The sequence below is a fragment of the Protopterus annectens genome, chromosome 10.part0 (assembly GCF_019279795.1).
Source record: "Protopterus annectens isolate FY-2018-M chromosome 10.part0, PAN1.0, whole genome shotgun sequence".
NCBI lineage: Eukaryota > Metazoa > Chordata > Ceratodontiformes > Protopteridae > Protopterus > Protopterus annectens.
In genome coordinates, this window is record NC_056744.1 from 1,443,689,435 (window position 1) to 1,443,703,245 (window position 13,811).

The following is a 13,811-nucleotide window of genomic DNA, read 5'->3' on the forward strand; positions in this document are numbered from 1 at the left end:
GATAAGGATGTCTCACCATGACAGCTTGCAGCTCAGAGACTCACCTTGCAGATGTCAGAGCAATAAGCAAAACATTTTCCAAGTCATAAACTTTAAATCAGCCTAAACTGCAGATTCAAAAGAAGACAGTGCCAATTTTTTTTTCAAGAGCAAAGTTAAGATCCCAAGGAGGAAGATGTTGCTTTCATTGGAGTCTCAAGTGCAACACTCCTTTCAAAAACTGTTTGACCACAAACAGAGATAAGGGAGGAGGAACCATGGGCAGACAAGCTGAGATGGCTGAAAAATGCACCTTCAGAGATGCATAAGATAAGTCATTGTTGAGAAGCTCACACAAATATTTCAAAACCACAGGAGTGGACACCACACAAGGCTCTCTGTCATTGGTTAAGCACAGGCTAGAAAACATCCTCCAGTTGGAAATATAAGATTTTCCAGTTGCATGTTTTCTTGCCTCCATCAGTAACTGCTGACCATCTTTATGGAACAAGTGTTGTAAAACTATTAGGATAGAATCTTCCAAGCTGTTGGCTGCAACTGCTCTAAGTTGGGATGTACCAGTCTCACCAGACACTGTGAGAACTGATCCAGATTGTGAGAAAGCTTGTGGGAATTGCCCTTCTCCAATTCCATTAAAAAAGAGAACCAACTTTGCCTAGGCTTGAAGGGGGTCACCACAATGATCTTTGGTAATTCTTTCTGAATCTCCAGAAGTACCTTGGGTATCAGAAAATGGTAAAGCATAAAGGAACATTCCTGTCCAAGGAAATTAGAATATGACTGTCCACCAAGTATGGCTGCAAGGGTGTCAAACAGAATTTTTACAACTGTCTGTTTTGAATGGAGGTGAATGGATCTATTGGCGGTGTTTCTCACATCCAGACCAAATCCTGGAAGATCTCTATCCTGAGTTTCCACTGGTGAGGATCCATCCAGGATCTGCTTAGTCTGTCTGCCACTATGTTTTGCTCTGAAGGGATGTATGAGGCCTGAAGAGTCAGAGAATGCTATAAGGCTAGCTCCCAGGCCATCACTGACAACTGACAAAGAGGGTATGACCTTGTACCTCCTTGTTTGTTCAGGTACCAGATGACTGTGATGTTGTCTATGACCATTAAAAGGGGACCAGGACACCATAAGTGGCAAAGGACATTTAATGCCTGAATCACTGCTAACATGTCTTTGATGTTATGTGCTTTGTGGCATCCAAAGGACACTGCTCCCCATGCAAAATCTGATGAGTCCATCTGTACTGACTGAACTGGGGTCTAGATGAAGGGTTGGCTTCGATTGACAGACATCTGATCTCTCCACCACTATAACTCCAATTTCACAAATTCCAGCACTGGTAACTGGAACTCTAAGGGATGCAAATGCTGAGTCCAACAATTTTTTTTTTTTTTAAGTATCACTGAATCTTCCTCAAGGAGTTTGGCCAGTGGTATCATGAGGATCACTGATGCCATGAGGCCTAGAAGTTTGAGAACTCTCTTGTGGAGGCAGCTTCTTGAAGAAAGAAATTCTGGAGCATGTTCTGTAAAGTTAAGATTTTGTCTTCTAGTAGAAAAATCATTCTTTTATGTGTTTATCATACATGCAGGAAGAAAATTCTTTGTGGTGTGAATTATTCACAGCACCCATTTTGTCTGAGAGTATTTTTGCCCAGGATGCTGGGTTGATCAAAAGTCTGGAAGAACAGAGAAAGGGAAAGAGAGGATGGGATGACCTGGGAATGTGAAATATTATAAACACGCCATTATTTACTGAAATGGTCCAACTGAGCACTCAGTCCCATTTTTAGTGGCAGCCTAGGGAGAAAAGTTCCATTAAAGATTAAAAATTGCAAAGAATTTACACAGAAAAAAGACCCAGTTTCTTAACAGTAGACCTTGGGTTTTAGAATCATTCAATACAGAGATTAATACAATTAGATTTCTGTAGGAGCGTTGCATTTACATATAAAGCAATATGCAAATTTCATTTATATAGAAGTGATGAAAAGCAATATACAGTATAAACATAGGATTTACCTACATCTACAGGACAAGGTAGAAGAGCTGGAGTTAGGGGTTGTTGATAGAGGTAAATTGATGCATGTGATCTAGACTATCACCCATTGTCTGACAATCATCTGGGTGACAGCAGGCCCAAACACGAATTCAGTATATAAAGGAGCATTCAACATCTCATTTTTTAAATCCTCAGAAAAATTCTGGTTATGTAACTAAGCATACATTCTCAATACAACAGAAATTACTGCATTTCTAAAAAAAAAATCTGTGACATGCTTCAAAGCATGTTTCGAAACCTGAATCACATTAGAAACAGCCTCATTCATATAACACTTGTTCAGCAGGCAAAGATGCAGCAAAATCATAAACTATAAGCACATTGCAAAATAAGTTTCGGCATAAAGCTCTGATAATTTAACATTCTAAAGACTAAATTCCTAGACTGAGCCAACCTTTTCCCTGAGGTTCTAAACATTTACCAATTTCATTTGGGGGTGATGGGTTAACAGAAGCCAAGGCCCTCCTGTTAGGTTGTGCTGGAGGCACATCAGCTGGGTCAGTTAACAAAGGATCAAAAGATCTGCAAGATCAGAGTACACCTTGTATTTCTTCATATCCTTTTTAGAAACTGGCTCCCTAGTGGTTTACTTGCAGTTTTATAGACATCTTCTAAAGCTGGTAAAAGAGGAGGAACAACCAAAATATTTACAATATCATGCCTAATCAAAAAGAAAACCTTTAAAACAGCATAAATAAGCATTTACCTACAGATTCTCATGTAGACAATGAAGATATCTTCACAAAAAAATGCAAATAAAGTAATTTGTGGTAAAATCGTGATTTATCAACAAAAAGTGGCTACAGCAGTGTACAATTACTAGTAAATATCATATAAATGAAGAGAAAAGTAAAACAAATGTAATATTTTCCTATCAGAACTTAAAAATGGAACATATAAATAACAGAAACAAGAGCAATTAAATTTTGTTCTAAATGCATGAGACATTCGCTAGTATTCAACTAACACCACAGAACTTCAGTATCCCAGTCCAAGTAATAAAACACTTTAGAAAAGGCCCATAACTCCTTACATAGTATTATGCGTGCAAGAAACACAGTAGTAAGTTAAAATTCCCAGAAAAATTAACAGCAGTAGAAAATATATAAAAATAAAAAGAATACATGTATGTATGTGTCTCATGTCTTCTGCTATCTTGTCTCCAGGTTGTCACTGTCTCTATAGAGGGAACAGTTAATTCCTGCAAGGGAACCTCCTCACTCCACAGCACAGTGCAAAGGTGTGAGTGTGTGTGTGTGTGTGTGTGTGTGTGTGTGTGTGTGTATATATATATATATATATATATTTTAATAAAACAGAAAAAAAATCAAAAGTATATAATAATAAAGAGGAAAGGAATTTTTCAAATGAATCTCATCTGAGTCTGGAAGCTGTAATCCACCTATGAAGCAGCTGAGGAGATTCAACAGTGTGTTTCCTACAGCTGGTACTAAAAGACTGGACAACTGACTTCATGTGACAAAGGTTATGATTCCACGGATGGCAGGGACTTAACCAATCACCTATCACAGGAAATCAAAGGAGGGAATTCTGAGCTTTGTAAAGCTGCCAGTATGATTGTCCAGGTACAAATTCTATGTGTTCTTCAGGCAGCGTAAATTATGTGTATTAAGGTGGACTCACCATAAGAGCTCGTAACTCAGATATTCTTCTTGCAGAAGTCAGAGTGATGAGTAACACTGTTTTCCAAGTTAAGAACTTTAAATCAGTCTGAGGAGTGGGTTCAAATGAAAAAAAAATGTAAGCTTTTCAAGAATAAAACTGAGATTTCAAGATGAGCCCCCTGTTTTCTAAGTGGGCTGATATGAGAACCCTGTTCAAAAATAGTTTGACTTGTGGTTGTCAGACAAGCAGACAGAACAAAAAGCTGACTCTTAGCAATAGGAGGATATATGTATGGCTCCCAAATATGCAACAAAGTCTAAGATTTAGGATCTTTGCTCAGAAGTGTTTGCATAGGTATTTTTATACCCCAAGTAGACTCCAAATAATTTTTATTCAGGTAGATTGCAAATGTTGGGAGGTGGGATTAAGAAGAAAGAGGTAATTGGAAACTTATTTTATTGTAAGTGTAATGAGTTGGCAGACTTTAAAAATTCATTGCAGACTACCCTACTAGAAATACTGGATGAGCAAATTGGTGTAACTAAGGAAATTTTTTTTTGAGCTTTGATACACAAACAGAATTGCCTAATAAGGCCTTGCTGGGTTTAATTCTGGTGGCTGCCAAAAAAGCAATTACTAAAAATGGAAATCAAAGTCTAAACCAACTATAAGTAGTGAATACAGTAACAATGATAAAAGAACTGGAAATGGGATCTTTAGAAAAGTGTAGAAGCAAATTATAGAAAAAACGGGAATTGGAACAATGCATGAATAATAATGCTTTGGAACAGGAACGAGGTTTGATGGAAGGCAGGAATTCAATGAACTAAGTATTGTTTGACTAACAATAACTGTATAAAAGATTATATGTGATGTAAAATATCTACAGCTGAAAATATGTCAATATGGTTTGTTTTCATTTATATAAATGTATAATTGCACACGTCATAAGTGATAATTCACAGTAGGCCAGCAGAAAGTAACTCATATATATTACAGAACCAGAACCACCTGGGCTTTACAAGGTTCCTGGTTCATATTTTGGCAATAATCAGAAAATCTTTTCCACTTACACATATAAGCTTTTCTAGTAGTGGCTTGTTAGCCTCATTTAATACCTGTGGCACATCCTTAGAAAACAGGTACCTAAAAGGTATTAATACTATCATCCAGGCAGTCAAATGAAGAAGTTCACGATTGTATTGAATTAAACAATCTATGCCTTGTGCAATGCAAATTCCTCCATACAGGAAGCTTCCAGTAATTGTCATTGGCCAGTATGAAAAGAAGGGAGAAACATTGCTGCCTGGGTCAAAGGGGGGTCCACCATAATTATTTTCAGGGAGTTCTTTTGTATCATCAGAATGACCCTGGATATCTGTGGAAAGGCATGCAGAAATATTCCTATCCGTGGGACTATAAAAGAGCATCTGTCTTCCAGGCCTGCTTGCAAGGAATCCTGAAAAGTATTTCTTTAACTGTCTGTTGTGAATGGAGGAAAACAAGTCTGTATGTGGAGTTCCCCCACAATTGGATCAATTCCTGGATTACTCTTGATTTCAATCTACATTTGTGACATTCTGGTCTGATCCTGTTCAGCTTGTCTGCAATCATGTTTTACGCTGACTGGATGTAGGAAGCCTGAAGGAGAAATCGAGATGAGTTGCTGGATAACAGGCTAACACAGCTAGTGTGTAAAGTGGGTGTGACCTGCTTTCCCCTTGTTTATGTACCACATCACTATGGTGTTGTCTGTGATTACTGGATGAGGGCCTATAGCCTAAAGATGGCTTTGGGATTTGACAGCATTTATAACTGCCATTTTTTTTTACATTTGTGAGTTTTAGTCTGTCCTGCAAGTTCCACAGACCTTGAACTTTTACCTACTGCAAACAGCCCTTTGTGCAATGTCTGAAGCATCTGTGGTTACAGACTGGGTTGGATCTGGAAGGGCGTAGAAAAGGCCTGTGTTGAGATGTATCTGGTCCACCTGTCGAAATAACTCCCTTTTAACAAAGCCCAACATTGGGATCTGAAAAGACAGAGGGTTCTGATATTGGGTCGACACAGATCTGAGAAACCACTGAATTTTTCTCACGTGAAGTCTAGCCAGAGAAATCATGTGAATTAGTGAAGCCATGAACCCTAGAATCCTGAGAAATTCCCTGGCTGTAGTCAGAAATGTATCTAGAAGGCATCCCACAAACATCCTGTTAGAAGGAATGTGAGACGACTTCTCTAAATTCAGCTGGAATCCTAAATGAGGAGATTCTTTACGCAAGTCAGAGATTCTTGACATTCTAAAAAACATCTGCAAGTGCATGACCGCATTCTGCTAGCTCTGTTCACTCCCCGATGGCATTATCATTCTCTCTTGCCACCTCTGTTATGTGCTAGAGCTGCCAAACATGAGTTGCCTAGGCCATTGTCAGGGCTTTTCCCATCTATGCCACTGATTTTTTATTTTTTTTTGTATTCTTGCACAGGAAAAAAAGAGAGGTAACTGAATAGCATAGTTTAGAGAAACTACAGAAACTGCCAAAGACATGAAGCAGTGCTTTTTCTTCAAAGATACTCTATCTATATAGGTTCATAGGTTCATACTAGACTATCTGCCCTAGGGCATTTATAAGCCTAGCCAGAGTGTGTTTGGCTTTTGCCACCCATTTTAAATTAATTTTGCTATGCCCTTTTCCGAGGTTAATATACTGTGCCTCTGTCTAACAGTGACACAGAAGTGATACCCAGGGTAAACCTACGATCTCCCATCCACTCATCAAGATTCCTCTTGAAGAGAGTCAATGAGCGACTCTGCCTAACCTGGACTGGGATTTTATTCCAGAGTGAAGGGAGTATCTGGGTTATGAATCTGTTCCTCCAGCATGTCCTATTTATTTCAGTGCTGAGGTTCAAGTCTCTCGAGCACGTAGCTCGATGGGATTTGGATTTTCTGAGGTGCAGCATGTCCATTAATTCCGGGTTGGACATGGCTTTATACGTCAGGCACAGGTCGCCTCTGAGCAGGCAGTATGCCACTGAGTAGAGCTGGAGTTTCTTTAACCGGGCAGCATATGACATCTGTTTGAGCCCTTTGATCCTCTTGGTGAGGTACTTTTGGGGTCTTTCCAGTTGCTGCAGGTGTCTGGTAAGGTACATCCCAAAAGGGGCATTGTACTCAATTATGGGCCTGATGAGGGATGAGTAAAGAGGCACGATGACCTCCCCTGATCTAGATGTGAATCCCTTCATGATTAGGTGGGCTATATAAAATGTTTTTTAACCACTTTGGCCACGTGGTTGTCAAATGAGAGATTGCTATCAACATGGGTCCCCAGGTCCCTAATTACTTCTTCTGTACTTAATGGATTACCACCTATGTGGTAATTTGTGGGCACTTTGTTTTTGCCAAAGGGGATGACTATACACTTTTTGGCATTTAGCTTGAGGCCATGGCTCTGGCACCAGTTGTCTGTTTCTATGAGGCCCTTTTGGAGGATGCTTGTGTCGGCTGGAGAGTCTATTATGGCGCCCAGTTTGCAGTCATCTGCGAACTTGGTCAGCCACAGTCCTTCCGTGTTGGCCTGTACCTCCAAGAAATATATACCGAACAAGAGAGGTCCCAGGACTGAGCCTTGTGGGACGCCATTTGTAACTGGTTTGGAGTCTGACATGGTTCCAGCAATTCTAACCATGTGGGTTCTGTCCTTGAGCCAGTTTGCAACCCATCTAGTGACATAGGGGTTTTTATTTAAGCTGGTGAGCTTATCTATAATGCCCGAGTGGGGTATTGTATCGAAGGCTTTTGCGAGGTTTAGGTAGGCTGTGTGGACCACCTTCCCCTTGTCAATGACCTTGGTGACTGTTTCAAAGAAATCAACCAGGTTTAAGAGGCAGGATCTGCCCTTAACAAAGCCGAACTGGGAAGGATCTAGTGCCTGTAGGTCCCCAATATCTTTATTTATGAGGTCCATGATGATCCTTTCCATAGCTTTGCAGACCAAGCTAGTCAGGCTTATGGGGCGATAGTTTCCAGGATCCATCGAGGCACCACCTTTGTGGAGAGGGACCACTGTAGCTATACGCCACTCTTTGGGTACATATCCTGTAGTAAGGCTGAGATTGAACAGTAGTTTTAGGTTTGGGTTTAGCTCTTCTTGGAGTTCATGCAGGATGCAGCCCGGGACACCGTCTGGTCCACTGATGCTGTGTTTTTTGCTTTGGAGAGGGTGGCTCTTACCAGAGCATCTGAGATGTCAGGGGGGCAGCACTCTGTTGGGATAGATATTTGCCCTTTTGGTGGGGAGGGGGGGAGAAGTTTGCACTGAACCTGTCAGCTAGGATGTTGGCAATGTCTGTGGGTTCAGTGTATTTTTTGTCATTTTGGACTAATTCTGAGCATATCTGGGAATTCCCACCCAGGTTCCTAACATAACTAAAGAAAGCCTTGTGATTATCCTTAGTGTCCTGTGCAATTTTTCTCTTGAAGCTGGCCTTAAACGATTTTATGAGTGCCCGTAGTTTTTTGCTAATATTGATCAAAGATGCCTTCCCTTTTTGGGATTTTGCTCTATCATGTAGTAGCTTCCTCCTTCTATTGTATAGTTTGTTTATGGCTGGGGTCCACCAGACAGGATGTCTGCCTTTGGAGGATTGAGTCTTGGTTTTATTTGGGATTGCATGATCCATGCATTCCTGAAGGTGTTCATAGAATGTGTTTATAAAGGATTCTGTGGTCTGGGCCGTATTTTCCACAGGCCTGGGGGCTTTGAAGGATTCCACCTTGGTTTTGAGGAGTGTGAAATTTGCTTTAGAGAAGTTTTTCACTGTGGTTTTCTGGCAGTGAGTGGGGTCGGGATGTGAATATCCAGTGAGATTAGTTTATGGTCTGATCTTACCAGTGAGGGGTACACTTCTGGTCTGGAGCATAGAGTCCCCATGTTGGTGATGATCAGGTCCAGTATGTTTTCCCCTCTTGTGGGAGTGGTAACAAGTTGCTCCATAGCATTTGAGTTTATAAATTCTAGGAACCTTTGGGCTAGGGTGTTGGAGCTAGAGTAATGCTCCCAGTCTATGTTTGGGTAGTTGAAGTCGCCCAATATAATGGTGTTTGGAGAGACCTTCATATTTTCCGGTGTTCTCAGGAAGGCTGAGTGGGGTTCCTGGGTTTGGGAGGGTGGTCTGTAGCAGGCTATAAACTGGAAGGCAGTTTTACCCACTGTTAGTTGCACATGGATAGTCTCTGATGCTTCGTGCTGTGCCACCAACCTGGAGGTGTGGGTATCTTTGACGAATATTGATACTTCCCCTCCTTTTGTGGTTCAGTCCAAGTTTTGGGGCCGAAAAGCATGGTATGAGGTATAACCTGGTAGTGCTGGGGTGCTCTTGGGAGCCTTGAACCAGGTTTCTGTTACTGCACAGATATCAATGTTCACCATGCTAAGGAGAGTTTCGAGTGCATGCATCTTGAGGTTTAGACTTCTGGCTTTGAGTAGCATTACTCTTAGTTTCTTATCCCTTGTGATACCTTTGGAGGTGGGTTTGTCTTTTGAGCCTTGCCTAAAAAAGGCACTATGGGGGTAGCAAGAGCCTTTGCCAATATCCGAAAGCCCAGGGGTGACAGGTGCAAGCTGTCCCTAGTGAAGCATCATGGCTTGCCGCGCATGTCATCCCAGGCTGACAGGCATTGGATCCCCTTTGAATGACACCAATACTTAAGCCAATTGTTGAAATTGATCATCTTGTCTTTATATTGTGGCATCATTCTTGGTGAGGGTAAGATGCTACTCAAGGTCAGAGTCATACCGGCCTGGGCTCTAGGTCTCTTTTCATGTAGTCCAGGGAGGTACGTCTCAGGTCATTCACACCAGCATGGACAATGACTGAGTCATATTTGTACTTGCCTTGGAGTGACCTGAGTGCTTGTGTTATGTGGCCGATCCTAGCACCCGACAAGCAGCTCACCGTGACCTTCTCCTTATTCAGCCTGGTGAGCGGGACGTCAGTGTGCCTGACAATAGAGTCACCTATTACAAGTGTATCAAGTGTGTTGTTTAGCCTTAAGGGCTGTGACTGTTCGGCACACTGGCTTTGTGAGCTATGTGTTGCACGTGTTTTGTTTTGGGGTAGCGGTTGCTTGGGTGTCTGCTTTGGAGGTCTCTGCTGCTTAGGCAGATTTTTATTTAGAGCCTCCAAGTATGTTTTTCTGTGTTTATGTGTTTGGTTTGCTGTCGTGGTGGAAATGGAAAAACATCTCTTTTTATCCCTCCACAGGAATGGCCCAATGGCTGCACTACTTGGACATAAAAGGGCTTATTCCTTTCATCAATCATCCCTGGGCTAGGTATGGGCCCTACACCTCATGCTTTCCTTCCCAGGTAGACCAACTATCCCATTTGCTCAATAAGATTGCAATCAGCAGCTAGGGAACTAACTGGTTTGCTGGTCCACTAAAGCAATCTACCCCTCCCCCACTGTAGCTCTCCAAGCTGTGCAACTACTACTTGCCACAGGGAGCCTACCTCCACTTACTCTGTCAGGTATGTGTGGCTGTATTGTGGCAGTGCAAGCTCACAGGCTCTTGCTTAATGGGTGCAACACTTAATAATCCCAGTAAATGTCACTCAAATGGTAACTACAGCTGCCTGCCCACACCACAGTGGGTCAGCAGACAGCAGCTGCTGAATCCCATTCTCCTTTGCCAGCTTTGTCAGGCACCCAATATGCTACCTGAACTCAGGTCACTTATACCACACTCAGGGCTTTGTTAGTCTAACTCACCAGATCTGGCAGAGAAGTAGCTCTTTAAACATTAGCATTTTCAGCTAGAAATTGCTCCTGGCTAAAGTTACTCCTACTAAGATAGCAATATTTCAGGAGATTTTTTTTTGAAGTTTGATGTAATGATAATTTCAAATGGAGGTGGTATTTGTTTTTCAGCCATACAATTTAAGCCCCAAGTAAGTGCTACTAGATATCCTGGAGATATGAGGTGAATAATCTCCTTCAGATACTATTTTACATCACACTGAGATGGTGTAGCTAGAGAAACAGGCACATGGGCTAAAATAGCATGCAATATCACTGACAAACAGGTTAGGCCAATACATAATAAGGAAGCTAGGCATTCTGACATTTGAGAACAGGAGAAGCAGCAGGTTAGTTTGAAACCTTTATTAGTAAACAAATGAGAATATCTAGGCATCTTAATGGTTATAATTTTCCATTATATGGACTACAAGCATCCTTAAAGATATGCAACACCTAACGGTTGAGGACAGCAGGTTGAGAGGCAATACATTTCCTAGCTATTAAAAAAAAGTTTTGTTTCACAGTGGCAGTGTTATTAGAGGTATCAACATATGGGTTAGAAGCATGAACCAAGGCTCTCAGGAACAGCTTATAGTTATTGGTAACAACTTTCTGATTAGGAAAGACTACAGCAGAACAGAAGATGCTGAGGATTACAGTAAAAGGCAAATCCAACCCCTTGGAATAATTCTACATCCCTGTCAACATTAGGAAGCTATTCCTTCTCTCAAAATTGTTTTTCAAATACATTTCAATGAATTCCATAGTATTTATACATAACGTCTTAAATAACTATGTACACTATTTATATGAGCCTGACACTATAACAGGTCTTAATGTACAGTTTACATTTGTACAATCCATTATTAGTGTGTCTGATCAATTATTGTATAGTGTCAGTCAACAATAACACTTTTCCCCAGGAGTTGTTGATAAATGGCTTTGGATAAATTCTTAGTTCTTTTAATTTCCAATAATGCTGGGGTTTTCAGTAGGAGTAGAAGTCTTCCAAAGTTGGTATTGTGCTTGTATTCCATCTTCTTGCTATACACTTCCTTGAAATAGCAAGCATAGTCCATACCAGATACATGTTTGACCTATTCAAATGAGGACCTTCATTCACATTTAATACAAGAGTTTTGGTTAAATAAAATGATTTATTAAATAAAGTTTGTAGAATTAATTTTAACACAATCAAAGAAAATGTGGTTCCAATCTGCAGTGTGTACTTGCTCACATCTCCAACGTATTCCATTTATGGAATAACTAATTTTACTGACTTTGTCTGGGATTAAGAATGCTCTGTGCAAGCATTTCCAATTAAAACATTTTCAGTATCGTGTAAAGGATGTATATTTTATCGATAAGATATTTGTTTTAATATCTTCAGTTAACTGTATTGAGTGTCCTTTTGTTATATATTTCCAATATGAGGTTTTGGGTGTTGTTTTATAGTTTATCAATATTTTGTAAAATTTTGAAATACTGTTTCCTATGACAAAGTCATTATATATGATTTCATATATGTATTTCATAAATTTAGGTATTTCTTTAAATGCAGAATTGTTAATTATTCTACATAAATCTTGTGAATATAACAGAATATTCTGCAAAGTCAGCCAGTCCTGTTGTGGAATTTTGTATGTTGTTTTTATTACTTGCATATCTAAAACTTTTAGTTCTTTGATACACTGGAGCCAACAAACAAATCCTTTCTGTTCCCAGGAATTAATAATTTCTTTTATGTGGAAAGTTCTTTGTGACTATAAATGGTGTTAAAAGATAAAATCAGATTTTTAAATCTATATTTGCATTAATAATTTTCCTAAACGAGTCAATGTAATAATTAATCACACTAGTTTTAGTGTGTTTAGTTATATCGCATACTAATACATATGTGTCATGGCAAATTGTTTTTATCTATTTGAAATATTTTTTTGTAAATCAAATTCTTTTATTGATACTACAGTTAGTAATTCTTTCCAGTTTGCAGAGTAATTTGGACTTATCCAATCTGAGATTGTTTTAGATACTGATGCTTTTATATATGTCTCTATAGCAGGAAAGTTTAATCCTCCCTGTTTCCATGGTCTGATATGATCTATTAAAGCTATCTGTTCCTTTTGGGAAACCATAAAACTTTTATTAGGAATGAGTTTATTTCTTTAAGTATATTCCTTTCTGGTAACAGTTGTACTGCCAAGGCTATATATACCATTTTTATTAACTGCAATCTATTCTTCAAATGTTAATATTATTTTGTTCCATTTTTCCACAGAAATTTTAATTGTGTTGATGATATTATTGTCCTGAAGTCATGTGAAATTTGTCAATTCATATATCTAATTAATCTAATGTCTCTTTTGTATTAGATAATGTTAGCAATGTGTCATCAGCAAATAGCATTCTTTAGAATTGTATGGTTCATAGACATCTATTCCTTTGATTTTATAATGTTGCAAATTAAATCTGCCAATATTTCATTAGTGAGAGCAAATAGAATCGGTGACATGGGACATCCTTGTTTAGTGCCTTTTGTTATATGTATAGATTCATAGGTAAAAGGACCTAACTTGACATACGCTAAAGTATTTGTATATATATTCTTTAGGAGATTAACAAAGGATGCAGGAAATTCAAATACCATTAGGATTTTGAATAAATAGTCCCAATTTAGGGAATCAAAGGTTTTCTCTATATCTAAACCAATTATGTGTGTTTCTTTATTTTCTTTATTAACATAATCTGTAAGAGAAAATATCCTTTTAATATTGTCATGTGTGTGTTTATGATATATAAATCCAGTTTGATCGTTATTTATTGTTTTGGATAGTAGTATTTTCATTATGTTAGTTAATATTGTCATACATATCTTATAGTCATTATTTAATAATGATATAGGTCTATATGAGGTACAGAGGTTTGGGGATTTGTTTTCCTTTAGGATTGGTGTGATTAAGGAATACCTCCAAGAGGGTGGTATTAAAGCTCATGACTGAATTTCTAATAGAGTTTTATAGAAGAGGGATAGTTTCTTTGAAGGAAAAAGTTTATATACTTCAATAATTATGCCATCTATACCTGGAGCTTTATTATTTTTACCCTCTTTTATTGTATCTGTAATTTCTTTCTAAGATATGACTGCTTGCAGATCTAGTTTTCATTTTTCTGATATTTGTTTTATATTAGAACATTTTTAATCTAGATTTAATTGATCGATATGTATATTTTCTTTTCAGAAATATTCCATATAGTGATTTCTATAGGCATCAAGAATGTCACCTATATCTGAGACATTTTTCCCTTTC